Below are 15174 nucleotides of genomic sequence, written 5' to 3'. Positions count from 1 at the left end.
TGAATTCTTTATTCCATTGTGGGGTTGCCTTCTTTGTCAAAAATCAAGTGTCTACAGGTGTGTGGGTTTATTTCAGGATCTTTGATTTTGATCAGGATCTGATCAGAATTCCATTGATCAATCTGTCTCTTTCTATACCAATATCATGTAGATTTTATTACTATTGCTTTGTAGTACAGCTTGAGGTGAGGAAGGTGATAACTCTGGAAGTCCTTTTATTGTTCAGTCTGGTTTTTGCTATCCTGGATTTTTGTTTGTTTCTTGGGTTTTGTTTGTCTGTTTTGTTTTTAGGTTTTGGTTTGTTTTGTTTTTCTGTATGAAGTTGAGAATTGCTCTCTCAAGGATGGTAAAATATTCTTTTGGAATTTTGATGGGAATTACAATGAACTTGTAGATTGCTTTTGGCACAACGGCCACATTCACTGTCAATCCTACAATTTCATGAGGATGGGAGATCTTACTATCTGCCAATATCTTTCTCAGTTTATTTCTTCAGCAACTTGAAGGTCTTGTCATATAGGTCTCTGACTTGCTTGGTTCGAGTTGCATCAATATATTTTATATTATTTGTGGCAAGTGCAAAGGGTATTGTTTCCCTATTTCTTTCTCAATTTTTACCATATGGATAAAGAAGGGCTTCTGATTTCTCTGAGTTAATTTTGTATCCAGGCACTTTGCTGAAGGTGTAGGAGTACTCTGTTAGAATTTTTAGGGTCAATTATGAATGTTATATTCTCTACAAATAGTGATATTTTGACTTCTTTCTTTCCAATTTGTATCCCACCTGATCTCCTTTAGATGTTTCATTGCTCTGGCTAGAACTTCAGGCATCAGCACTTACTTATGAATGGGATGCAGTCCCTCTGATTCCAGGACTTACTTATTATGAGTCAGATGTAATCCCTCTTATTAGGTGACCTATAACATGAAAAATAAAAAAAAAAGCAAAGTATTTTTTATTGTCACAAAGCCTGTTTTGGTCGTGAATCTGCTTAAGAAGCTGACTACTGTTGATCCAGACTGCAGTACTACCTACAGACCACTGAGAAAGGCGGTCAGATTCCTTCTTGAAATTTCATTTGATATATTATATTTTTTTCTCAGACTCTTAAATAATGAAAATATTTGCTGTTTGAAAATAGTTGATAGACTTGCCACTATTGTACGAATGAGCTCATCATTTGGGGATGATTGATATTGCTACCTACAAGTTCCAAACTGTGTAGGAGCATTGGAACCAAGTGTCCTCTAGCAGCCATCATAATACTTTTTTGTGCCACAGGGCTAGTCAGTGAGGATAAGCTACTACCACAGTTTAGATGTTGTTTCACTGTGTTTTGTAACAAAGGTATGCTGTACCTTCTCACTACATAGTTCTGGTGGACAACTGAGAGCAGTGGCTATGCTTGTGTTATTTGTGGTCACTCTGACTGAAAATAAGAAAGCCACCTACACCTAGTACTCAGGGTTTCATTTAATAAACCATGACTACTTTAAAAGGAAGGCTAATAGGGACTGAAAATTTAAACTCAGAAAATTGTTGATGTTGGAGGTTACAATACTGTCTTAATTATAGCCCCTGGTAAGGCACATATTGTATATCTGTATACAACGAGGAAGAAAAATGTTGAGTTATACACATGGAGAAGAAGACATGGAAATAGAAGGCGAGCTAGTTGGAAAGGAGGGTGACAAGTACTGGTGACCAGGGGCAAAATGATTAGTGTAAAATTCTATATGTATAGAAGTGTAATGATGAAGTATATAATTATGTATAATTAATATCTATGAATAAAACCTATATAAGAAACCCCTTTATCCATGCCTTTTGCCCAAATAGATGTCTATGCTATCTTAAAAATATATAAAATTTGTTTCTATTTAAAAAGCAACAACAAAAAGAGTAGGAATTCTTTTTTTTTAAATTTATTTTTATAGTCCTGTATTTACCCCCATCCTGGTTCACCCTCTGACTGTTCCACATCTTATGCTTCCTGCTCACCATCCCCCTCCCCATCTCCAAGGGGAAGTCCCCACCCACTACCTCCACCCTCCCAGATCTCCATACTCTCTGGGGCCTGAAGACTCTTTAGGTCTAGGTACATCTTCATTGAGTCAAGACCCGCTAGTCTTCTGATGTCTGTGTGTTAGAGTCCTTATAATAGCTGGTGCATTCTGCCTGATTGGTGGTGGCTCAGTGTCTGAGCAGTCTCGGGTGTCTAGTTTACTTGAGACTGCTGGTCTTCCTATACAGCCCCACTCTTCGTCAGCTTCGTCCAGCTTTTCCCTAAATCAACCACAGGGGTCACCAGGTTCTGTCCATTGGTTGGATGTAAATATCTGCATCAGACTCTTTCAAGGAATCTTTTCTATGAAATGAAAATATACAAATGGTTATTGGTGGTAGTTATATAGCTGTGACAACATACTGAAATTTCATTTTATGCTGATCTTATACCACACTGATTTTATACTTCAAAGTGGTAAATCGTACGAGTTTGTAAATAAAGATACACCTTTAAAAATGAAGGTTAAAAAGAAAGATCATTTCTCATCCCCTTCGTTTTACATGAGTGTTTTTCAACTTTCCTAATGCTGTGACCCTTCTACATAGCCCCTCATGCTATGTTGACCCTCAACCATAAACTTATTTTTGTTGTTTCTTTATAACTGTAATTTTGCTACTGTCCTGAATCATAACATACGTATCTGTATTCTATTGGCTTTAGGGAACCCCTGTGAAAAGGTCCTTCAGCTCTCAAATGGGTTGTAAACTACTAGTTGAGGACCACTGCTTTAAACATTTTTGATTCCAGAAGAATTTAAATCAACAGTTTTTTTATTCAAGTTACTCTGTTGCTGGCCTTTCAGTAATAGACAACTGACTGTTATTTGACAAGGTTAAATGACAACTTAAGAACAAGAAGGAAGTTATCTGGAATGGCCATGTTCTATTTCGGGCAATCATACATAAGCCTTTGGGGAATGTTTAGCATCTCATCATTTGTCCAAATCTGACTTCTCCACCTTCTGCACCACTACAATTAGAACGTAGAGCATTATCATACGGGGCTCAGTTATGAGATGGGCTAACATTGAGTGATTTTACTCTTTAGAGCACTACAGATTAATCAATCCTTATTTGGGGTTTAAACATAACCCACTGACCTTGGTAGAAAATGATGATCCACAGTATCATAAGCTTATCTCCCAGGACCTTGCATAAAGGAAAAAAAGGCCTGCATGTTCTTGCTCACAGGAATCTAGCTAGCACCCTATTTGTAGCAGGACTAAACCATATTGCATCCAGGGATTCTAACCGAATCTCTTAACCTAGTGTGGAGAAGGCTCATTTGTATTCTCCAATGGCCCATTTATATTTGTGTTTATGCAATGCTTCACTGGTTTAAGCTATTTAAAATTTTAATCTAAAAAGTCACCCTAATAAGAACTCATATAGTCAGGAAACAAATGAGTCTCAGTCAGTGCCACCTCTGCACATGTGCGTACTTCCAGAGTACTGGACTGAATTCAATCATGTAGCTTTCTCAAAGACGTCCACATTTGCTTTCATTAGAGCACCACAAATTCTTTTGGACTACTGAATTCAATCCATTTCTTTCTAATGCATGATTTTAAAGTTCTAGTTAAAAATTTCAAGTGTAATGAGGGACGATCCTTTAAGCCTTTCAAAAATATGCAATTACTAAACCAATGTGTGTACTGTCAGCAAATGCAGACTCAGAAAGACTGACTGAATGACGATAAAATTCATGTGGAATGCTTCCTGGGTATTTTGGATTTTATCTTTCCTATTTCATAGATTAAAGCACTATATTCAAAGATTAAAAGATCTACCCATGTCTTGCAATTTCAAATTGTTTAGAACTTGAAAAGAACCCAGAAGTTATTACTCTCTAACTCTCAACAGACTAGCCAATGTCTGGAAGACGTAAGAATTACTTTTTTAAGTCCATGCCATTATTAGTGCTACACCAGGCTCAAATTTAAGTGTCACAACAAATATATCAAATTGTCAGTGTATGAGAGGATCTCACCATTGTATTGGTTAATTTCTTCTCACTTTTGATGAGATAATAATAATATTTCTGACAAGAATATTCCTCAGTGCATTGTTTTTATGGGGTTGCCTCTTTCCTGGCCCTGTTTACAACAGAAATGTATTCAGAGAAACACTGTTCGTGGCAGTACAGAGAAGCTAGAAAACAAGCACAATGGGAGATTGATTGAATGGAGAACTTCAGGTCTTCTTCAGGTCTCACCCCCATGTCACATGAATTTTGTGAAAAGAAGAATCCATAGTGGTCACAGGCTGAGTCAGTTCAAGGTCAAACAACCACAACAAGATAAAACAAATGCAGTATAAAATTATCTGCCCTGGAGAACAGATGAACTAATGTTGACCGTTGAAACCCATGCCTGACTGCACTGCTTTGGTTTACATTGACACAGTGCCATGGAAAGTCAATTTGAATGAGATAAATATATCCGCATGTTGCACATGGAGTCTGTGTGGTGAAGCTATGACTACAATCACGTATAGCCTATAAATATAGACTCATATTTGTATCTGTAACTTGTTATCAAGTAACAGACTTTTGTAGCCTGACTTCACTCAAGCTGGAGTCAGGCTTCCTTTCATTTTAATCCAGGCTTCCTTTCATTTTAATCAGATCAGCATCATTTCCATAGGTTTGTGGATGCATAGAGGAGTCAAGTTTCCCTGGGACGTCCTTTTATTATAGAAATGAGCATGCTAGTAGGTACTTCTGAGGTTTTTCCTCACAGGTTCATCTACACTTCCACATTCCTGATGGACCTTTACTATATGTGAAAGAACACCCATCAATAAAGTTTCCTTTACAGGAAGTACTTCTAGAGAAACAAACAATCACACACACAAACCAAAACCAAAACCAAAACCAAAACCAAAACCAAAACCAAAACCAAAACCAAAACCAAAACAAAAACCAAAACCAAAACCAAAACAAAACAAAAACCAGCAACAAAAAGACAACCCTGCTTCTGCTTCTATAAATTTCCTTCCACACTTTCCATGAAACAATGAAACTAGATTAAAAAAAAAACTAGATAAAATTTAGCAAGTCAGAAAGTGGTTTCATAAATTAAAACAGAGGAAGAAGCTCAGTGGGTATAAATGGCCACAGTTTCATACTAAATAGGATAACCAAGCATGTAGTGGCTTCAAACCCCTCGGATTTAGAACTGCAGAATCAAGTTACTCTGATCGTGAGCAAAGAGACAAATGGGAACAGAAACCACAAGGAAAAGACTTTAGAGTGAATGACTTCAGATGATCGATCTGCAGACCTGTCTGAGCCCACGGAGCTGAGCCCCCAAACCCAATTCAGGACAGCAAAGGAGAGAAACTCCATTTCCTAGAGATACTAAATCTTGGAGAGGACAAGAATTTGAGGAGCCCAAAAATAGCTGTGAAAATAGAGAATGACCAAGTGCAGGAGGACATGTGGGAGCCTGCATAGTGAATAATGGGACACAGCACCACCTTATCATGGTCAGCTGCTTTTTAACACTAGCAAGTGAAGAAGCATGTAGACTGGTTTTTCAGACTCTCATTGAGAGACAGTAGGAAACCCAAGGGGCAATAGGTCTAGGTGAAGATCTCTGGGTTTCTTTCATCAAACAGCTACATGGAAACTAATGTTGTTATGTGTCTTCCATGTCCATATTTTCAGGAACTTTTTGATTATTCATTAATATAAATTATCTAATAGCCACCAGGTATATCCAAATCTGTAAGAATGAGGTAGATAAAATGTGACCTGCAATTATAGAAACTATACAGGAGAACTGAGGAAATCTAAAACTTAAACAGGATAAAGCTTAATATTCTGAAAGCAAAAGAAATTTTAAAAAAAGTTATACAATAAGTGAGACATCTTTCAATGAATAAGAACGATACTCAGGAATGGATAATTGGATTCTTGATAGAATGAATATACATGTCAGAAGTGCTAGATCATCTGAGTGCTATCTCTCATACGATGATGATAATATGATGATGATGATAATAATAATAATAAAGACAAAACAGAAATAAAGCTAGAAAGAGACACAGACAAGAACAATTTTTCTGGTTTTGGGGGTTTTTTTGTTTTTGTTTTTGGTGGGTTTGTTTGTTTGTTTGTTTGTTTGTTTGGAGTTCTTGACTAATAACATCTGGGGTTCCGCCTGGTTGATTGATAACATCTGGGGTTCCATCTGAAGACAGACATTGACACTTGATGTCCAGTAACTCTGATGCTGCTGTTCTGTGTGGTTAACTAAAAGAACCATCAAATTCAGATTCAACTCCCAAGGATGAGGGCTTCCTGAAAGAAGCAGAAAGGGGCAAATGATGATAAAACATGAGTTTCCAGACTGAGAGGGCCAGCACACAAATCCATTAATAAAAATAAACACACATCCAAAGCAAATGACGATAACTTAGAACGTTGAGGACAAACATCTTACTCATAAACATGGAAAGGAAGGGGAAAGGTGAGAACAAAAGAAGGATGGTTGACAGGGGAAAGTGGTTACGTGGATACTCCAGAAATTATCATTGCATTTGAGTGTGGCAATGGCAGGAGACAGTTGTTTTCCCACTATAACCTGAAAGTTTATTTGATATCTAATATGGATGTGGATGCGTTTGCTGCTTATGAAATGGCTCAGTGTCAAGAGTACCTACTGCTCCTTCAGAAAGTTCACTTCCAAGCTCCCCCACGGTAGCTCACAATCATAACTCCAGGTCTGGAGTACCTGACGCCTTCCTCTTAACTCCACAGGAACCAGGCACACTTTCAGTACATACATACTTAGTCAAAATACTCAGAGACATAAAATGATATAAATATAACTTAATAGTGTTGAAAAGGTGTGGAAATAAAGGAACATATTTCTTGGACTGAAAAAGTCAAAGAAACTAAAACTATGTATAGAGGGAAATAGAGGTAGCAGGACTCGTGTATCTAAGTACATCAGTACACTACCGTAGGAGTTGCCTGTTAAAGATGGTTCTTTTAGTCATATTCAAATCCTGGGAAAAGGTATTCCTTAAAATCATGTCTGATAATGTCAACTGCAACAAGTATCTTAGTGTCAATACTTGCTTTGTGATGTGGCTGTCAATTCCTTTGGACCATCAGCATGGAGGGAGGGTCAGTTCTCATTTGAGAACTGTACTACATCACGCTGCTCTCTCCAATAGCATAGGCAACACTGCCTCTCGGATTCTCATCCTCCACCTGTGCCTCAAATTCCTGTTCCTCGTAAGAGAGTCAGGCAGCGGACAGTTATATTGGCTGAGTTGAAGCCTGAGTTCAAGGTACTGGTCCTCTTTCCTCTTTGTATGGAATCCCTTCCAATGTTTTTTTTTTCCCTTTTCAACATGCAGAAGACTGAAGGGAAATCCCTTAGCATTTTGATTGATATGTGATTTGGGATCGAAATGGACTAATATCAGAATGTTTCTAATATCAGAAGTTGAAGGCTGGATGTTTTAAAGTGGTTGTTCGTGTCATATTTGTTATAACAGGGATACTTTCTGGTTCTGGTTTACTAATGTAGAAAGAACTGTACGATGGTTTAGTAAAGCTATTTGTTGATGAACCACTAATTATAATATAGTTACCTCAGAGAGCTCAAATGTAATTATGTTAAGTTTAATTATATATCATTAATTATATAAAATATTTAAATTGTTATGTTGAATCGTGCGGCACTAGATGCTGTACATTTTGCTGGCGTGTGGAGCAGATGTGCTTGAAGAGTCTGGATGTCATCCAGAAGTTGGCGAGTTGTAACTGTTTAACGGAGCCTGATTTATACCATCTATTGAATCACAATAGTTTCTTCTTTTTCGTGGTAGAACAATATCGAGTGTTGGGATTAAGTGGCTTATGCCTAGATGGTGTTTTGTTAATTACAGTTTAGTTTAATCCACCAAACATAGGGGATCACAGTCTTATTTTTCTCCTGTGCAGCAGATGTAGTGGGCTTGTTTCTGTTTCTTGTTCATCCTTGGGGAAGCAAATTCCTGTCCAGGAAAGCAATTCCATGTAGAATGCCTGAGTCTTGAAAGAGATCCAGAATACAACAGAATGCCTTTTTGCATGGAAGATCGAACACTTCACTATCAATTTAAGAAAGTTAGTATACTTCATTCATATTAAATCACAGCCAAGTTTTCATAGAAGGGGACTAAGAAAGAGGCATAAAAACTAATAATACTCTTCGTTTCCGTGGTGTATAAATACAAATCTAATACTTCGGAAATGTGAAGCTGTAGTATGTGCTGATATATATGTTCAGGTTTGATAAACAAGATGCCGTAATTTCATCTCTGAGGTAGCTAACTTGAGCATTTATATCGACTTGAAATAGAGCAAAGAAGAGAAATAGTAATTTAAATAGTAATGTTATGGAAAGGAAAACTATGACTAATGTTCTGTCAATCAAATATATAATACAATTGACACTTTTATCGTATTTTATGTACCGTCAGCAGTACTTTTAACCAATTCAACTCACTGTATTTTGACACACTCTCACAAGTTTTGGAAAGCTCATAATTAACTTGTCTAAAGGAAATAACTTCAGTATTCCCTCCCTCCAATCCCCAAAAGTGATACGTCATAATATCTGCCACATTTGAGGTGATTTTTACTCCATCAATGTTCAGTTTTAGGATGGATGCCCCATGGGTATACATTTACAAGATAACATGTAGAAAAAGATAACATTTTATCAAGGAACAAACTCTCAAATATCTTGATACAAATGTTTTAAGTCATAACTGTAAACATTTGTAGGTATGTATTTGGTTGTATGGTGGTCCATCTAACAAAACATTCGATTATAAATAATGTCAAAGACATAATAGGAACACTGTGTGTGTCAAAATCTGAACAAAAGAGAGGAGGATTTTAACTAACAAGCATAGTATGGGAGAGGGCAAATTTGTGTTTCAGGCGAGGAGGCTATATAGTGATGGGAGAACCTTCTAGAAGAGTTTGTTAGGAAGTTGAAAGACATTAAGTTTTATTCACAAGCCCAGAGCTCCCCAGAGCAGAGACAGTAGGAGGATATTGTTTTCTTATAATCCCATGCATTTCCTTTTATGTTTGAGATTTATAATATATCTACAATAGTTCTCTCTTTACATTCCTGGCTCCATTCCTCTCTCCTTTATATCCATGGCCCCTTTTCCCTCCCTGATTGTTATTTCATGCATACTTGTGTACACATTTACATATATATTCACAAATATAAAACTGTTGAGCCTATAGCATGTTACTCGTATGTATGTTTTCAGGGCTGACCATTTGGCTGAAGTTCATCTTGGAAATGTAGCACCAATTCTATGTTATTTATTCAACTTCTTGTCAACATGATCAACCTTGAGCCTGTTCCTGGCCCAGACCTAGCAGAAAACTTTTAAGCTTCCTTTGTCTTGAAGAAGAAATAGGGGTGTCAGAGATCACCCCAGACTTCTCCTTCCCCATGACAGCCTTAGGAAGTAGGAACAATTTCTCCCTGACAGCTTTAGAAGCACCACCTACTAATTTATGCACTACATCTCCTTGGATAATTGGGACCCAGCCACACTGTACAGAGCAGCCCCTGGCTTTGGGGCGGCCCAGGCATACCAACTGCCACCCCTGGGGGGAGGAAGAGCCAGAGGGCGAGCAGATTGTGTCTGTTCAAAACAAGAAGAAATGAGGGGTGGGAAGGAGATGGGAAGACAAAGGCAGAGCCTTTGATAGGTCATCTGTCTGTCGCCCTGGTGGAGGCTTCTAGAACAATGAAAAACCACTTCAAAGTGAACAATGCCACACTGAGGACGTGCCAGTTTCCTCAAAGAAGACATGTTACTGCTCAACACATTCATTAAGGGGTGTCTTTTGAACACCCCATATTCCCACTATTTTTCTTTCCTGAATGAGTGGGGAAAAATGAATGAATCGATCAAAGCCGCTAAGGTTGCCAACCTACTGAAATGTCACGCAGGATGTCTGCATTTGTTACATATTTATTTTTTGAGATAGAGGTTGGCAGAGAATGGGAAATTAGCAAAGTTCTTGACAGCTTCCTGGAATTTCATAGATTTGAAAGCTTCCAGAGAGGACCCCTCTCAACCCCCCATGCTTGTTCTAATTTTCGATTGTATCCAAATGAAGCAGGACTAAATACATGATCCGAGGCTGCTGAGAATAAGATAATGACATTTGAGATAATAAGCTGTGGCTTGCAGGCTGGAAATGAGGACGAAAGGGCACTTTTATATCTATTCATGTTACATTGAGGGGACTACTGAATACAGGGAAAGAGAGGACAGTAAATATTTAATTTCATGCTGTTACTTCAAAACACATTCTTTTTTCTCATCTGAAAACTGTCTGATGTGTTAGCATGTACTGTAAACTTAGAGATGGGAGTATAAATAATTTAATAAAGTTAGATTGTTCTAAGCTATTCCAGGTGTGTTTAAAACAAAGCGTTAACAATCCCCAAGTTCTACCTTGGGCAGAGGAATAGTTCTCTTTCTTAGTGAACTTCTCGAACAGTGGAAGGCTTAGTCAAACTAGTCTTTCAGCTGTCTGACCCAATTATCTAGAGGCCCCACTGAGAAGTGATGCTCCTGTAGTGACAAAGAGCTCATCTTTTTGCTCTCTTGATTTTTTTTTGGGGGGGGGTGTCTTAATTAAATGTATATGTCTAAGAAATTATTTGCATTCAATCCCATCTTTTTAAGTAGTTAAAAACAGGAGTGACCAAAGATGATGGCTTTTCGTTTGTTTGTTTGTTAACATCCAAAATTGGCAATGAATGAAACACATACTGTTTACATTCCCATCCCCGTACTTGGGAATACATATCGAGTTCTCAGGACAAAATATGCTTCTGTTCATTTGTTTGAGACAAGAGCTTCCTAGCCTAGAACGTGTTTGTATGCTAGACTGAACCCAAGATCATGAACTTTTTAACTCCCCTTCCCAGAAGGTATGCTCTTGATGCTTCCCTAATCAAACCTCCACTGCCAGGGGCTTTCTATTCTGGGAAAGGATCAGAGAAAATAAGTAGCAACTAAATCCAGAAAATGGTGTAGATACAATGAAGCGTTTGGAATAAATTGAAAATATTGTAAAGCAGTTGGGGCTAGCAGGCATGTGCTTTGCATCCTGATAGTCTGGGAAGGTCTTTTGGATATAAAGATACTTTTCCTTTCTGAAGAAAACTAAATGCAGTGAAGTGACTCCCTACCAAATCCCGAGGATGAATATTTTCTTAAGTGAAAAAGAGAGAGATAGATGCTAGTCTTGAAGTATCAGGAAAAAAATAGTGTTCTGCAGCAAAATACAAAGGTGAGAGAGATAATAGAGGCTCATTCTGAGTTTGTTTAGGCTCCTGGAGTGACCTTCTCTTTGTCCGCTGACAACGTATATAATACGCCTTATCTACTGTTGTCTTTTGAATTTTAGAGAGGGGTCTGGGCTGAACTGCACTGAAATGTACTTTACTTGAAAGGTCTCAGTGAGCCCTTCACTCTTAAGTGTCTTCTATCAAACTGGCCTATTCAAAGTCAAACTCTCCCTGTTTTGAGAGGAAGGAAAGCATAAGGAAGAATGTCAGAACTAGGGGACCAATGCGAGCCTTGGAATGAAAGCTGACTAAAATGACTAAGTCTTAAAATATAAAACCAAAATGTCTAAAAGGGGTTCTGCTGCCTCTTTTACACTCAAGATACTTACGTTCATGTTGAAATACAATGGCTGCTGGACAGCAGTTAGCTGTCCACTCCTAGGTGCCTCTCTGATGTAGATTTCTTGGTGATACGATACCAGACTCATTATGAACTCAGAAACTAGTGAATGTACTGGCCACCATTCTCTCACTGAACAACGCACTGAAGCACGGCCATTAGATTCAGTGTTGAGCGCTGTCCTTAGTACTGAGAAGCATTTGCAGGTTCCTCCAAGGCGTCCCCAGGAGGGTCTTTGAAACCATGCTTCTTTCTTTTCCCATTCATGGGAAACAGAGATTACATCTCACAACAGAGCTCATATTTATCATTAGCTTAGTGACCCCTGCTGGGAATGCTGGGAAAGCCTAAAATAATCACCTACGGATTAAAAGTTGGGCTTGCAGCAAAATAGATGCTTGGACCTCAAGCATGCGTCGTCCGTCATTCGAGATTGATCTTGCCTGTCAATCAGCACTGCCATGCTCGGAAGCTTACTTTTTCATCCTGTGAGAGGAACGAAGCAGGAGTTTGACAATTTTGAAAGTGGTCTGTTTGGAATTGGCACATGCCCCACACTTACCCGACTTTTTTCTATGTGGTTCCTTGTTTCTGTGTGTTTTACCAAGTGACGCTTCTTGATCTCTTTCCAATGTGCCTTTTATAAAAAGCAAATGAAATCAGAACAAATCAAAGAGTATAGACAATGTCATTTGCCTCAGAATCTTTCCTCATAATCACAATAGCCTTTTTGAGTGTCATATGGCAACCATTTAACCAGGGCACTTGCGGTGGTAAACGGTTGAAAGGGAGCAAATATCCCACAGAGCAGAGGCCTTGAACTATTATTCCGTGCATATTTAAAGAGCCAGATGTACTTTTGTCAGTGCGTGAGCTTTTATTCGCGTACACACTTGCAAGATTGTGTGTTGCACGATCTTCATCACAGACCACTCTGTTAAAATGAACGTCACATTCTAGTTTAAGTAAAATAATATAATTGCCTACTGGCCAATAATAGGCAAACGTGCTAAATAGGCAAACAGCAATACTTCTAGAATTTCTACTAGAATTTCTGTTTTGTTAGACCAAACCTTTTGGTAATTTCCATTTATATTCATTTTAAGGTGTCCTATTGGGAATATGAGTGTTTATACCTTTAGAGTGCAGTGTTCCACAGACTCATCATTAAATGTTGATAGGGAATCCTGAGCTAAGTCCATGTCATTGGGCAAGGGTCTTCCTATGGACTTCTACTTATATGGAAAATGAAGCAATAAAAAAACCACATGATCACCTTACTTTCCTTTCTGTCTTTGCTTCCCTTTTTTTATTCTTTCCTTCCTACATTTGTATTCTTCACTTGCTTCCTTCTTTTATTAGCCTTTATTTTATCCTCAAGTTCTAAATAGATCTTAAATTCATTAGCAGTCCCATTTAACGACTTACTACAGTACATTCTCTGTCCAGAGGCCTACAGTGATTCATTTGCAAATATGCTTATTAGCTTGGAGTACATTATGCATTTAGAATCATTTCTTTATGCATTAGAGAGAGACAGCGACAATTATGGTGGAAAACACTCTCATTTTTAAACTGGAAACGAGATTCTGTTTGGATTTGACCTTTTAAGAAATCAATGACCTTTTATTAAATTAAAGTAAACATATATTTCATGCTTTTCCTATTACCAATCATAATATCTCAATCCATTTGGCTTTTTCAAGATTTGATAATTTCAAGGGAGTATTAGTCAGGAATTTTGTAAGATGTACCATAATTTAGTCTACCTAAAGTTTATTCTGTACTTTGACTGAGCTTAAATTTTGTTGCATTTTTTTCTTTTGCATTTCTTCCATAGTGGAGATAAAGTGTGCTTTTGTAATCTCATAATGGGAAGGAATTCATTGTATCTATGCTAATCCCTAGTGATGTTAGCCTTCATTTTCATTGCTATGTTTCCTTTCCATGCTCCATTTTTAGAAGAGGTTATAATGAAGCTTACTTTCCATGGAAGGAAAAGTCAAGAGAATAGGACGTCATGGGTATAAAAGTGTAAGAAGAAAAATCTGTCCAGGACTGAATTTTTTTTATTTTGTGTAAAAAATTTAATTAGAATGATTCATGTATTAAAAAATAGAACATAAGAATCACAATAGAAATACAATGAATAATTAGAACCCTACCTCATAGATTCTTAAAATTGTCAATATTTTTCTCACTTTGTATTGTTTCTGTTCTCACCTTCTGTCTCTGTAGTTTTATAATATAATTTATCCATTTATAATTATAAGGTCATATATCCTACATATAAATATTTGAGACATATCTCCAAAAATGTTAATGCAAACCATACTTTAATTTTAAACTTTATTATAAAAGACTGAATTTTATTGTTAATGTCCTTTCTCTGAAGAGGTAAGGTCTAGGAGAAAGAGGATAGTCTTCTTGAATGAAGACAGAGTGAGTAGAATGCTATTTAGAGATCATTAATTTTTATCCCATAGGTTGGGATGCCTCCCAGAGTGCTTGGAAATATTGGGTTCTAAACTCCACCCTGAAGACTAACTAAAGCACCGTGACAATGGCTGTGCACCTGGGTGGGGCTTGTCACCTGTGACGTGTCATATTCAGAGAGCCAAACTGGGCATTTTTCACGGGATTACCAAAGCCTCATCCATTGTACACACCTTGACTTAGTTATATATGTTAGCTGGATATTGCCCCAAATACATCAAAATACCAAGTCCAAAGTGAGTCAGGGAATCTTCTATTAATCATGGTTCTCCTGTGCAACATAACATTACAGCAGATTTATTATACAGTTTCAGCAACTGCCGTTGTAGAGGTCAAGATATTCTAAAACCTGATACTAGATAGAGCTGGTGGTGCACATTGCTGTGTTAATTGGAAGCTCTACGACGAGGACTACAGAAAGCAGGCAGACATTGATATTTCAATTCAAGCATGCAGTTGAAAAGGGAACGAATCTTCTTCTTTCTTTGGCTTCTGTTCAGCCACTCTGTTTTGGTTGATGCTCACACAGGGTAACGAGGGTGAGCTACTTTATTTAGACTATTAATCCAAATACTAATTAAGTCTAGAAACACACAAATATATCAAAACCGTGTTCAACCAGATATCTGAGCATCTCCTTGGCCCAGTGATGTTGCTAGAATTCAATAATGGGAGTCACATTCAGGAACAAGTACCAGAAAGTATGATTCCCTAGGAACCATGTTTGTGTGTGTGTGTGTATGTATGTATGTATGTATGTATGTATGTATGTATGTTACACATAAACATATATATATACATATATATATATATATATATATATATATATATATATATATATTGTTTTACTACTCTTTGCTGTGTCATTT

General features: G+C 37.5%; 1 protein-coding gene across 2 annotated transcripts in view; it reads left to right on the top strand.

The window, feature by feature from the left end:
• Dcc (DCC netrin 1 receptor) overlaps positions 1-15174 on the top strand; it is a 1119339-nt gene that overhangs the window by 316074 nt on the left and 788091 nt on the right.

The sequence above is a fragment of the Rattus norvegicus genome, chromosome 18, assembly GCF_021556685.1.
Source record: "Rattus norvegicus strain SHRSP/BbbUtx chromosome 18, alternate assembly SHRSP_T2T, whole genome shotgun sequence".
NCBI lineage: Eukaryota > Metazoa > Chordata > Mammalia > Rodentia > Muridae > Rattus > Rattus norvegicus.
The sequence above is the reverse complement of the archived record's forward strand: the minus strand, read 5'-3'. Positions and strand labels throughout refer to the sequence as shown.